Consider the following 13,823-nt stretch of genomic DNA (forward strand, 5'->3'; position numbering starts at 1 on the left):
CAAAGGGGATCGGGTATCTTCGGAGAGCAAGTTTAGATTAGAGACACAGCGTGGAAACAGGCCCTTCGGCCCACCGAGTCCGCACTGACCAGCAATGCCCGCATACTTAACACTATCCCACACACACACACGCACACACATGGAACGATTTAAGGGCCTGTCCCACTTAGGGGATTTTAAGGCGACTGCCGGTGACTAGGCTGTCGCCGACCGTGTGTCGGGGCGTGATCGTGAGGAGTCTTCAATGAATCGCAGCTGATCTCGGCGCGTAAAGCAGGGAGTGAGGAGGATAGAAAAAGCCTGCAAAACGATATAGATCAGCTAGGAGAGTGGGCAGCGACTTGGCAGATGAAATTTAATACTGATAAATGTGAAGTTATGCATTTTGGGGGGGAAATCATAAAGAAAGTTATTTTCTAAATGGGGAGGAGCTGCGTGGTAATACTACGCAAAGGGACCTGGGGGTTGCCAGCAACTTTAAAAGCCCAGTCAAGACTATCCGTTAGCGCATGAAGAGAGAGAATGAGAGAGAGAGAGAGAGAGAGAGAGAGAGAGAGAGAGAGAGAGAGAGAGAGAGAGAGAGAGAGAGAGAGAGAGAGAGAGAGAGAGAGAGAGAGAGAGAGAGAGCGGGCAACTCCTGAAGAAAGATTGTGTTCAACAGCGTGCCTCCCCCCCCACCCACCCACCCCTGTTCCAAAGCCACATTATTCTGTTCTTGCTCTTCCCATTCCCCCTGTCCCCACCCACAGTTGTGATCCGAAGTTGGTGCCAATGGAAAACTTTTCAGTGGGGGAAACAAAAAACTTTAAAAATGTTTCAACAACATCAAAAATAGAGCCGCGTGTTTGTGGCGGGTTTGTTTGTTTGTTTGTTTGTCTGCGTGTGCGTGCGTGGAAACACGTGGAGGTGAACCCGAACTGCAGACGCTGGCCTACACCTTCGATAGACACAAAAGCGCTGGAGAGAAAGAATGGGCGACGTTTCGGGTCGAGAGCCTTCTTCAGACACAAGAAGCCTCCTCCCCTCCAGAACGACGGTATTTATTCACAAAATGCTGGAGTAACTCAGCGGGTCAGGCAGCATCTCAGGAGAGAAGGAACGGGTGACGTTTCGGGTCGAGACCCTTCTTCCAGACTGAAGAAACGTCGCCCATTCCTTCTCTCCCGAGATGCTGCCTGACTTGCTGAGTTACTCCAGCATTTTGTGAAATAAATAACCTTCGATCTGTACCGGCATCTGCAGTTATTTTCTTATCCTCCTCTCCAGAGATGCTGAGTTTGCTCCGGCCCTTCACGCGTCCGCCTGAGGTGGATTATTCTCTGTTCAATCCCGTGCACTTCTGCCAGTTCCGTGTAAGCTGTAACAGCCAAGGAACTGCAGCTTGTGGTTTACACCAAAGAATGACATAGTGCTGGAGTAACTGAGGGGGGGTCCGAATTTGTGTCTGGTCCGAACCGAGAGAAGGGCGACTGTGGCACAAGTCACAGAAAATTTCAATGGTGGTCATGGGAGGAATGTGTCACAATACACAGTTCATCGCACCCTGCTGCGTGTGGGGCTGCACATGGAGGACCAACAGCATATTAGGCAGGTGGGCATCGTGCTTTGGCTGATCAGTGTATAACCAAGCGAATTAACCTTCCAATCCGTCCGTCTTTGGAGTGTGGGAGGAGGCCACTATGACATTCTTGCCATAGAGGGAGTACAGAGAAGGTTCACCAGATTGATTCCTGGGATGGCAGGACTTTCATATGAAGAAAGATTGGATAGACTCAGCTTGTACTCGCTGGAATTTAGAAGATTGAGGGGGGATCTTATAGAAACTTACAAAATTCTTAAGGGGTTGGACAGGCTAGATGCAGGAAGATTGTTCCCGATGTTGGGGAAGTCCAGAACAAGGGGTCACAGTTTAAGGATAAGGGGGAAGTCTTTCAGGACCGAGATGAGAACGTTTTTTTTCACACAGAGAGTGGTGAATCTGTGGAATTCTCTGCCACAGAAGGTAGTTGAGGCCAGTTCATTGGCTATATTTAAGAGGAAGTTAGATGTGGCCCTTGTGGCTCAAGGGATCAGGGGGTATGGAGAGAAGGCAGGTACCGGATACTGAGTTGGATGATCAGCCATGATCATATTGAATGGTGGTGCAGGCTCGAAGGGCCGAATGGCCTACTCCTGCACCTATTTTCTATGTTTCTATGAGACAGCGCCCGTGGTCGGGATGGAACCGGGGCCTCTGGTGCCGTGAGGCAGCAGCTCTAAAAATAGGTGCAGGAGTAGGCCATTCGGCCCTTCGAGCCTGCACCGCCATTCAATATGATCATGGCTGATCATTCAGCTCAGTAGCCTGTACCTGCCTTCTCTCCATACCCCCTGATCCCTTTAGCAAAAAAGGCCACATCTAACTCCCTCTTAAATATAGCCAATGAACTGGCCTCAACTACCTTCTGTGGCAGAGAATTCCACAGACTCACCACTCTCTGTGTGAAGAACTGCGCCACCGTGCCACTCTTAGGAGGTCAAGGTGCAGGAGAGAGATTGCAACTGGCAGCATGGATACTGGTTAGTCAGGCGTACAACTGCCTGCAGTAACGGCAGTCAATTTTGAAGAGACGTTATCTGCTCGACCTGAAACAGTCGCTGGAAATCTGAATCGAAACTGAAAGCAACTACAAAGGCTGTTCACGTGGCCCTGGGGAATGGCACAAAGTGCTGGGGGTAAACAAGGGAAGAGACTGAACTTTTTTCTCGCCTTCCACATTCACAGTGAGGAATGTGTTGTGGGGCTACGAAAATAACTGCAATCGAAGGTATCACAAAAATGCTGGAGTAACTCAGCGGGTCAGGCAGCATCTCTGGAGAGAGTCAGTGCGGTGGATGTTCGTGTTAAAATTTATTTTGTGTGTACTGTTGCTATAACTGTACGTCAAATCAACTTCCTGATATGTTGCAAAGCATACTTGGCTAATATAGTACGATTATGATTATTAGGATTATGAAAGAGTTAAGGAGGAATTTATTTCGTCAGAGGGTGGTGGCTAAAGCACCCGTGGTCGGGATCGAACCCGGGTCTCCGGCGCTGCATTCGCTGCAAGGCAGCAAATCTGCCGCTGCGCCAAACTTGTATTAACCATCTGTTGTTGAATAAGGTTAACATAAATAGTAAGTTGCTAGACCAAGTGGACCCATTGGGCCCAAACCTCCCCGGCATTGGTGCAGCACCCTCTCCTCCCTCCCCCTCCCCCTCCCCCAGCTGGTCAAGCAGCATCTCTGGAGACAAGGGAATGGGTGACCTTTGGGTCGAGACCCCTCTTCAGACTGATGTGAGGGAGGGGGGGGGGGGGGGGGGGGGAGACAAAGATAGGATGTAGTCAGAGACAGGAAAACTAGTGGGATAACTGGGAATGGGGAGGGGATGGAGGGAGAGGGAAAGCAGGGGCAATCTGAAATTAGAGAGGTCAATGTTCATACCGCTGGGGTGTAAACTGCCCAAGCGAAATATGAGGTGCTGTTCCTCCAATTTGCGCTGGGCCTCGCTCGCTCTGACAATGGAGGAGGCCCATGACAGAAAGGTCAGACTGGGAGTGGGAGGGGGAGTTGAAGTGCTGAGCCACCGGGAGATCAGGTTGGTTGAGACGGACTGAGCGGAGGTGTTGAACGAAACGATCGCCGAGCCTGCGCTTGGTCTCGCCGATGTGGAGAAGTTGACATCTGGAGCAGATGAAGGAGGTGGTGCAAGTGAGGGGAAATTTGTGTGTGTGTGTGTGGGGGAGGGGGGTTCGTATCTATATTTTTCGTAATTACTTAATTTCGCAATTATCATCTCTTCCAGTTGTTCAAGGTTCCTTTACCTCTAAGCAAGGCAGAGACAATAGACAATAGACAATAGACAATAGGTGCAGGAGTAGGCCATTCGGAGCCAGCACCGCCATTCAATGTGATCATGGCTGATCATTCTCAATCAGTACCCCGGTCCTGCCTTCTCCCCGTGCCCCCTGACTCCGCTATCCCTCAGAGCTCTATCTAGCTCTCTCTTGAATGCGTTGCTGCCTCACAGCGCCAGAGACCCGGGTTCCATGCTAGCCTCGTGTGCCGTCTCTACGGATGTTACCTGACCACATCCAGTGCTTTGTCGGGGGAGACTTGTTACCAGCAGCAGCATTTCTTGTATCTACTTGCTCGATTGCTCCTCTCCCGAGTCGCTGTTGTTCTTCAGAAATTCATCCTTTATCTTGCCTCCCGTTACCTCTAGAAGACCCTCCCATTTGTCAAAACCACAGGGGGATTTTCAATCAAGGCTCAGAGAGCTGGCGTAACTCAGCGAGTCGGGCAGCAGCTCTGGAGAACACGGACTGGTGACGTTTCCAGCTGGGACCCTTCTTCAGATTTCAGGGAGTTTGAAAGACTTCTGATCGAATTTTTTTCCTGTTCCCTCTCTTGCCTTCGAAGCTCAGCTGCTCAAATCCAAAGATGAATTGCCTTTTGGTCCTGGTCGCTGGTCTCATTCTCCGCGCCCCTAGAAACATAGAAACATAGAAAATATGTGCAGGAGGAGGCCATTTGGCCCTTCGAGCCAGCACCGCCATTCATTGTGATCATGGTTGATCGTCCACAATCAGTACCCCGTGCCTGCCTTCTCCCCATATCTCTTGATTCCACTAGCCCCTAGAACTCTATCTAACTCTCTCTTAAATCCATCCAGTGATTTGGCTTCCACTGCCCTCTGTGACAGATAATTCCACAAATTCACAACTGTCTGGTTAAAACAGTTCTTTCTCACCCCAGTTTTAAATGACCTCCGCTTTATTCTAAGACTGTGGTCCCTGGTTCTGGACTCGCACAACATTGGGAACATTTTTCTTGCATCTAGCTTGTCCAGTCCTTTTATAATTTTAGATGTTTCTATAAGATCCCCTCTCATCCTTCCAAACTCCAGTGAATACAAGCCCAGTATTTTCAATCTTTCCTCATATGTCAATCCCGCCATCCCAGGGATCAATCTCGTGAACCTACGCTGCACTGCCTCAATTACAAGGATGTCTTTCCTCAAATTAGGAGAGCAAAACTGTACACCATACTCCAGATGTGGTCTTACCAGGGCCCTATACAACTGTAGAATAACCTCTTTACTCCCATACTGAAATCCTCTCGTTATGAGGGCCAACGTGCCTTTAGCTTTCTTCACTGCCTGCTGCATCTGCACGCCAATTTTCAGTGACTGGTGTACAAGGACACCCTGTTCTCGCTGGACCTCCCCCTTACCTAACCTGACTCCATTGAGATAATAATCTGCCTCCTTGTTTCTGCCGCCAAAGTGGATAACCTCACATTTATCTATATTATACTGCATCTGCCACGCATCTGCCCACTCACTCACTCAACCTGTCCAGGTCACCCTGCAATCTCCTAACATCCTCTTCGCAGTACATACTGCCACCCAGCTTTGTGTCATCGTCAAACATGCTAGTGTTGCTTCTAATTCCCTCTTCCAAATCATTAATATATATGGTAAACAGTTGTGGCCCCAACACCGAGCCTTGCGGCACTCCGCTCGGCACTGCCTGTAATTATTAAAACGATTCGTTTACTCCTATTTTTTGCTTCCTGTCTGCCAACAAATTCTTTATCCATGTCAACACCCTACCCCCAATACCATGTGCTCTAATTTTAGTCACCAAGCTCCCGTGCGGGACCTTATCAAAGTCTTTCTGAAAGTCTAGATACACTACATCCACTGGCTCCCCTTCATCCATTTTACTTGTCACGTCCTCAAAAAATTCCGGAAGATTAGTCAAGCATAATTTCCCTTTCACAAATCCACGCTGACTTGGACTGGTCTGTAATTCCCCGTTTTCTCTCTCGCTCCTTTCTTGAAAAGTGGAATAACATAAGCTGTCCTGCAATCCTCAGGAACTGATCTTGAATCTATTGAACATTGGAAAATGATCACCAATGCGTTCACTATTTCCAGAGCCACCTCCCCGAGTACCCTGGGATGTAGACCATCAGGCCCTGGGGGATTTATCAACCTTCAGTCCTATCAGTCTACCCAATACAATTTCTCGCATAATGAAAATTTATTTCAGTTCCTCTACCCACCTAGATCCTCTGATCTCCAGTACATCTGGGAGATTGTTTGTGTCTTTCTTAGTGAAGACAGATCCGAAGTGCCTGTTCAACTCTTCTGCCATTTCCTTGTTACCCATAATAATTTCACCCGTGTCTGCCTTCAAGGGACCCACATTTGACTTTGCTACTCTTTTTTGTCTGCTTAACCTGCTTAAGGACAACCTCCTTCCAGTTGACGAAGCCAATGCTAATACTAAATGCTTGATATTTGCAATCTTTTAATAATTTGGATGATAATAATAATCATATAACTTGGAGCTTGTACCATTACTCTGTTCATGTGTTGCCGCATCTCAATAAAGTACTGATTTTCAAAGTAAAATGTGAGCGTATTCTTTTCTTTCATAAGTTCAAGGATCAGGATTAAGCCATTCGGCCCATCGACTCTACTCCGCCATTCAATCATGGCTGATCTATCTCTCCCTCTCAACCCCATTCTCCACATAACCCCGGACGCCTGTACTGATCAAGAATCTGTGTCAAAACCTCTCTCAAATTCTCCAAAGCAATTTCAGAAAACTGCCTCACAAGTGATCATTACTGCACTGGCATCAATGGTAGCGCACCGGTAGAGACAATAGACAATAGACAATAGGTGCAGGAGTAGGCCATTCGGAGCCAGCACCGCCATTCAATGTGATCATGGCTGATCATTCTCAATCAGTATCCCGTTCCTGCCTTCTCCCCGTACCCCCTGACTCCGCTATCCTTTAGAGCTCTATCTAGCTCTCTCTTGAATGCCTTGCTGCGTCACAGCGCCACAGACCCAGTTTCCATTCTGGCCTCGTGTGCCGTCTCTACGGATGATGCTTGACCACATCCAGTGCTTTGTCGGGGAGGCTTGTTACCAGCAGCAGCATTTCTTGTATCTACTTGCTCGATTTCTCCTCTCCAGAGTCGCTGTTCTCATCAGTAATTCGTCCTTTACCTTGCCTCCTCCCTCTACCTCTAGAAGACCCTCCCATTTGTCAAAACCACAGGGGGGTTTTCAATAAAGGCGCAGAGCGCTGGCGTAACTGAGCGAGTCAGGCAGCAGCTCTGGAGAACATGGACTGGTGACATTTCCAGCTGGGACCCTTCTTCATATATCAGGGAGTTTGAAAGACTTGTGTTCGAATTTTTTCCTGTTCTCTCTCTTGCCTTCGAAGCTCAGCTGCTCAAATCCAAAGATGACTTGCCTTTTGGTCCTGGTCGCTGGTCTCATTCTCAGCGCCCCTCTGGGTAAGAAAATCAAAACTATTTTGTTGTCCTGCAGTTTAACTGTGGAAAGGCATTTTAGATTCTCAAGTGGGATTGGAATTCTAGGTGAAACATTTAGCCTATGTGTTTGTTAACATGTAGGGAGTTTCTTACTGAATATAATAATAACAAAATAATAATAATAATAGTAATAATCATAATAATAGTAATAATCATAATAATAGTAATAGTAATAATAATAATAATAATAATAATAATAATAATAATAATAATAATAATAATAATAATAATAATAATAATAATAATAATAATAATAATAATAATAATAATAATAATAATAATAATAATAATAATTTATTTCTTTATTAGTCCCACACCGGGGAAATTTGCAGTGTTACAGCAGCAAAGTGGATAGCAAGAGATCATTCATTATAAATAAAATAAAGATAAAAGTATAAATTGTCATCAGTTTACTGTGTATTCCTTAACTGTTACTGTTGACTCGTGTGCTGGGAGCAGTGCTGGTTGTGCAGTCTCACAGCAGCGGGAAGGAAGGACCTCCGATATCTCTCCTTCATGCACTTGGGGTGAAGGAGTCTGTCACTGAAAGACCTACTCCGTGCAGTGACAGTGTCCTGCATGGGGTGGGAGTCGTTGTCCAGCAGCGATGTTATCTTTGCCGTCGTCCTCCTCTCTCCCACCGCCTGCACTGAGTCGAGGGGGCAACCCAGGACAGAGCTGGCCTTCCTGACCAGCTTGGCGAGTCTCTTCCCTTCCGCCGCTGAGATGCTGCTGCTCCAGCAGACCACTCCATAGAAGATGGCCGATGCAACCACCGTGTGGTAGAAAGTCCTCAGGTGCGCCCCCTGCACTCCAAAGGACCCGAGTCTCCTCAGCAGGAACAGTCTGCTCTGGCCCTTTTTGTAGAGCGCATCGGTGTTTGCGATCCAGTCCAATTTATGGAGTTAGTTATTGTCAAGTCAAGAGTGTTTTATTGTTGTACTAGACTGAGGTAGACTCGTTGGGTCCAAATCTCTCCCTGGGGCAACCCTCTCCCAACTGACGAAGCCCGTTGCCGGGCGGGGAGTGTCTCCCGGGTCCGTGGGCGGGCGAGGGGGGACTGGGAAGGGGAGAGGGGGCCACTCACCTCGGCCCCGTGCGGCCAGCACTGCAGCCAGAGCGAGCCGTGGATCAAAACCTCTCCTGCATCGGTCAGCACCCTCTCCTCTACCCCTCCCCCACCCCCACTCCCCCCCCCCACTCCCCTCCCCATTCCCCTCCCCCCACCCCCACTTCCTTTTACCCCTCACCCACCCCACCCCACTCCCCTCCCCCCCACCCCCACTCCCCTCCCCGCTCCCCCCACCCCCAACCCCACTCCACCCCACTTCCCTCCCCACACCCCCACCCCGACTCCCCTCCCCCCACCTCCACTTCCCTCCACCCTCCGCGCACCCCCAACCCCACCCCCCCCAATTCCCTCCACCCCTCCCCACACCCCCAACCCTACTCCCCCCCAATTCCATCCACCCTTCCACCCACCCCCACTCCCCTCCTCCCACCCCCACTCCACTCCTCCCACCACCCCTACCCCAATCCCCCCACCCCACTCCGCTCCCCTCCCCTCCCCCTACCCCCACTCCCCTCCGTAAACGAATGGGCGGTATTGAACGACTTTTTTTAACAGAATCTATCAAATAAAAATGTTTTTTTATTATATTTAAGCTGATTTTTTTTTGAACGAGAAAACTTTAAACAAACGGGGTTTTTTTCAGGGCGTTGTTTTAAAAAAATCTATTTGGTGAAACAAAAGTGTTATTTTAACGTCTTTTTTAAATGAGGAAGTAATTTTTTCGGGTTTTTTAGCAGTTTTATTTAACTGATTTTTAAAAAATATTCGAATAAATCTAATCCGTGAAATAAATGCAGGAAATACTAGATGCAGGAAACATGTTCTCAATGTTGGGCGAATCCAGAACCAGGGGCCACACACACACAGTCTTAGAATAAAGGGGAGGCCATTTAAAACTGAGGTGAGAAGCAACTTTTTCACCCAGAGAATTTGTTGTGAATTTGTGGAATTCTCTGCCACAGAGGGCAGTGGAGGCCAAATCACTGGATGGATTTGAGAGAGAGTTATATAGAGCTCTAGGGGCTAGTGGAATCAAGGGGTATGGGGAGAAGGCAGGCACGGGTTACTGATTGTGGATGATCAGCCATGATCACAATGAATGGCGGTGCTGGCTCGAAGCCTCCTATTTTCTATGTTTCTAAATTGTTCTTTTTTTAAATCAATAGAAATGAGAAAAAATATTTTTTTTCAGTGGGAAGGGCAGGAGAGGCCCCAAACGTGCAACACGGACCATTTGGGCGTCGAGCGCCACCGAAGGACTTTTTTTAAAGAATCTTTAAAATATATATATTTTTTAATTATTCAAGCTTTTTTTTTTAAATGAGAAAACCGTAAACAAACGGGCGGGACTGAACGACTTTATTTTTAAGACAGAATCTTTCAAATAAAACAATCTTCTTTTTATATTTAATCCAATTTTTTTTAAATGAGAAAACTTTAAACAAACTGTTTTTTTTAAAGGCCGTTGTTTTAAAAATCTATTCCGTGAAAGGAAAGTGATTTTTAACGCCTTTTTTTAAAATGAGAAAGTATTTTTTCGACTTTTTAGCGGTCTTTTTCAATTGATAATTTAAAAAAAAAATCGGATAAATGAAATCCGTGAAATAAATCGTTCTTTAACTGAAAATAAATGAGAAACCAGCATCAGCAGTTCCTCCTTACACACACACACGCACACACACACACGTACACACGCACACACACACACGCACAGACACATTAAGGTACACATAAAACAAACAATAACAGTGCAAAAAGGCAAAACTATAAGTGTGTAGATAGTTTAGATACTACTTTGGCAGTGTTTAGGAGAGTGCTGGTCGCTGGTCGGCACGGACTCGGTGGGCCGAATGGCCTGTGTTTACGTGCTATAAACATCAGAGGGCTCGACAGTGCTATTGTGCAGGAAGGAACTGCAGGTGTCGGTTTACACCGAAAATAGACACAAAGTGCTGGAGTAACTCAGCGGGACTGGCAGCTCGGTGAAAGCGAGTTACAGACAACGAGACTCAACAAGGCGACTTTCAAGCCAGTACAACCACTCGGATGGGCGAGGGTCTCGACCAAAACATCACCTCTACCTCTACCTCCAGAGAGGCTAGCCTGACCCGCTGAGTTACTCCAGCAGTTTGTGTCGGGACTGTTCTATGTTTATTGAAAGGAGTTGCTTGTTTTCAGAGCAGCCGCAGAATGAGCTACAGGTGTCTCTCACACAACTTTCCCTGTTCTCATGTACAGGTAACTGTTTGCGGTGTTACTACTGCCAACCATCAACGAACAGATGCGTGACCGATTATGTTACATGCTCTGGGAATGACGAGCAATGCTATCTTGGGGTTGGGATGACTGGTAAGTAAGAACCAATTTGAGATGCACACCTCTAGCTTAGCTTGGTTTAGAGATACAGCGCGGAAACATTCCCCCCCAAGCCTTTGTGTGAAAAGGTTACCCCCGCCGATTCCTATTAAATCTTATCCCCTTCACCTTAAACCTATGTCCTCTGGTCCTCAGTTTCCCTACTCTGGGCAAGAGACTCTGTGCATCTACCCGATCTATTCCTCTCATGATTTTATACACCTCTATAAGATCACCCCTCATCCTCCTGCGCTCCAAGGAATGGAGACCCAGTCTACTCAACCTCTCCCTGTAGCTCACAACCACTAGTCCTGGCAAAGATGTAAAGACTGTACATTTCTGTGAATCAATTGCTGATTTACTCATAAAAATGTGAAAACAATAGACAATAGACAATAGGTGCAGGAGGAGGCCATTCGGCCCTTCGAGCCAGCACCGCCATTCATTGTGATCATGGCTGATCATTCTCAATCAGTACCCCGTTCCTGCCTTCTCCCCTACCCCCTGACTCCGCTATCCTTAAGAGTTCTATCTAGCTCTCTCTTGAATGCATTCAGAGAATTGGCCTCCACTGCCTTCTGAGGCAGAGAATTCCACAGATTCACAACTCTCTGACTGAAAACGTTTTTCCTCATCTCAGTTCTAAATGGCCTACCCCTTATTCTTAAACTGTGGCCCCTTGTTCTGGACTCCCCCAACACTGGGAACATGTTTCCTGCCTCTAACGTGTGCAACCCCTTAATAATCTTATACATTTCGATAAGATCCCCTCTCATCCTTCTAAATTCCACTGTATACGAGCCTAGTTGCTCCAGTCTTTCAACTTGTGACAGTCCCGCCATTCCGGGAATTAACCTAGTAAACCTACGCTGCACGCCCTCAATAGCAAGAATATCCTTCCTCAAATTTGGAGACCAAAACTGCACACAGTACTCCAGGTGCAGTCTCACTGGGGCCCTGTACAACTGCAGAAGGACCTCTTTGCTCCTATAATCAACTCCCCTTGTTATGAAGGCCAACATTCCATTGGCTTTCATCAATGCCTGCTGTGCCTGCATGCTTCCTTTCAGTGACTGATGAACTAGGACACCCAGATCTCGTTGTACGTCCCCTTTTCCTAACATGACACCATTCAGATAATACTCTGCCTTCCTATTCTTATCACCAAAGTGGATAACCTCACACTTATCCACATTAAACTGCATCTGCCATGCATCCGCCCACTCACACAACATGTCCAAGTCACGCTGCAACCTCATAGCATCTTCCTCACAGTTCAATCTACCACTCAGCTTTGTATCATCAGCAAATTTGCTAATGGTACTTTTAATCCCCTCGTCCAAGTCATTAATGTATCTTGTAAATAGCTGCAGTCCCAGCACCGAGCCTTGCGGTACCCCACTAGTTACTGCCTGCCATTCTGAAAGGGAACCATTTATCCCCACTCTTTGCTTTCTGTCTGTCAACCAATTTTCTATCCATGTCAGTAACCTACCTCTAATTTTGTTCTAATTTGTGCTCTAATTTTGCCCACTAATCTCCTATGTGGAACATTGTCGAAGGCTTTCTGAAAGTCAAGGTACACCACATCCACCGGCTCTCCCCTGTCAATTTTCCTGGTTACATCCTCAAAGAATTCCAGAAGATTAGTCAAGCATTAATTCCCCTTTGTAAATCCACGCTGACTCGGAATGATCCTGTTACTACTATCCAAATGCTCCGCAATTTCATCTTTTATAATTGACTCCAGCATCTTCCCCACCACTGATGTAAGACGAACTGGTCTATAATTTCCCGTTTTCGCTCTCCCTCCTTTCTTAAAAAGTGGGACAACATTAGCTACCCTCCAATCCACAGGAATTGATCCTGAATCTATAAAACATTGGAAAATGATCACCAATGCGTCCACAATTTCTAGCGCCATATCCTTAAGTAAACTGGGATGCAGACCATCGGGCCCTGGGGATTTATCAGCCTTCAGTCCCATCAGTCTACCCAACACCATTTCCTGCCTAATGTGGATTTCCTTCAGTTCCTCCGTCACCCTAGGATCTCTTGCCACTAGAACATCTGGGAGATTGCTTGTATCTTCCTTAGTGAAGACAGATCCAAAGTACTGGTTCAACTCGTCTGCCATTTCCTTGTTCCCCATAATAAATTCCCCTGCTTCTGTCTTTAAGGGACTCACATTTGCCTTGACTATTTTTTTCCTCTTTACATACCTAAAAAATATTTTATCCTCCTTTATGTTATTGGCTAGTTTACGCTCGTAACTCATCTTTTCTCCCCGTATTGCCTTCTTAGTCATCTTCTGTTGCTCTTTAAAAGAGTCCCAATCTTCTGGCTTCCCACTCTTCTTTGCTTTGTTGTACTTCTTCTCTTTTATTTTTATGCTGTCCTTGACTTCCATTGTCATCCACGGGTGCCTCTTACTCCCCTTAGGATCTTTCCTCCTCTTTGGGATAAATTGATCCTGCAACTTCTGCATTATTCCCAGGAATACCTGCCACTCCTGTTCCACTATCTTCCCTGCGAGGGCCTTCTTCCAGTCAATTCAGGCCAGCTCCTGCCTCATGCCTCTGTAATCCCCTTTGCTGCACTGTAATACTGACACTTCCGATTTTCTCTTCTCCCTCTCAAAACCCAGTGGGATTCACAGAGAGGGTGGTGCGTGTGTGGAACAGCAGTTGGACAGGTACATAGATAGGACAAGTTTTTGGGGGGGGGGGGATATGGACTAAGCGCAGGCAGGTGGGACTAGTATAGCTGGGACATGTTGGCCGGTGTGGGCAAGTTGGGCCGAAGGGCCTGTTTCCACGCTGTAGCACTCTAAAATGGTACATGAACTACGAACACAGAAATTATTTAACTGTCCATTCTGTTTCTCCAGCTAGTGTAACGGGTTACAGCGCTGGATGTCTTCCTCCTGCTGGTTGTGGTTTTCAGAAAGATATTGAAGGGGTTTCAGTCTCTATCCACTGTTGTAATACTGACCTCTGCAACGCGAGTG

This window comes from Rhinoraja longicauda, chromosome 19 (genome assembly GCF_053455715.1).
Source record: "Rhinoraja longicauda isolate Sanriku21f chromosome 19, sRhiLon1.1, whole genome shotgun sequence".
Classification (NCBI taxonomy): domain Eukaryota; kingdom Metazoa; phylum Chordata; class Chondrichthyes; order Rajiformes; family Arhynchobatidae; genus Rhinoraja; species Rhinoraja longicauda.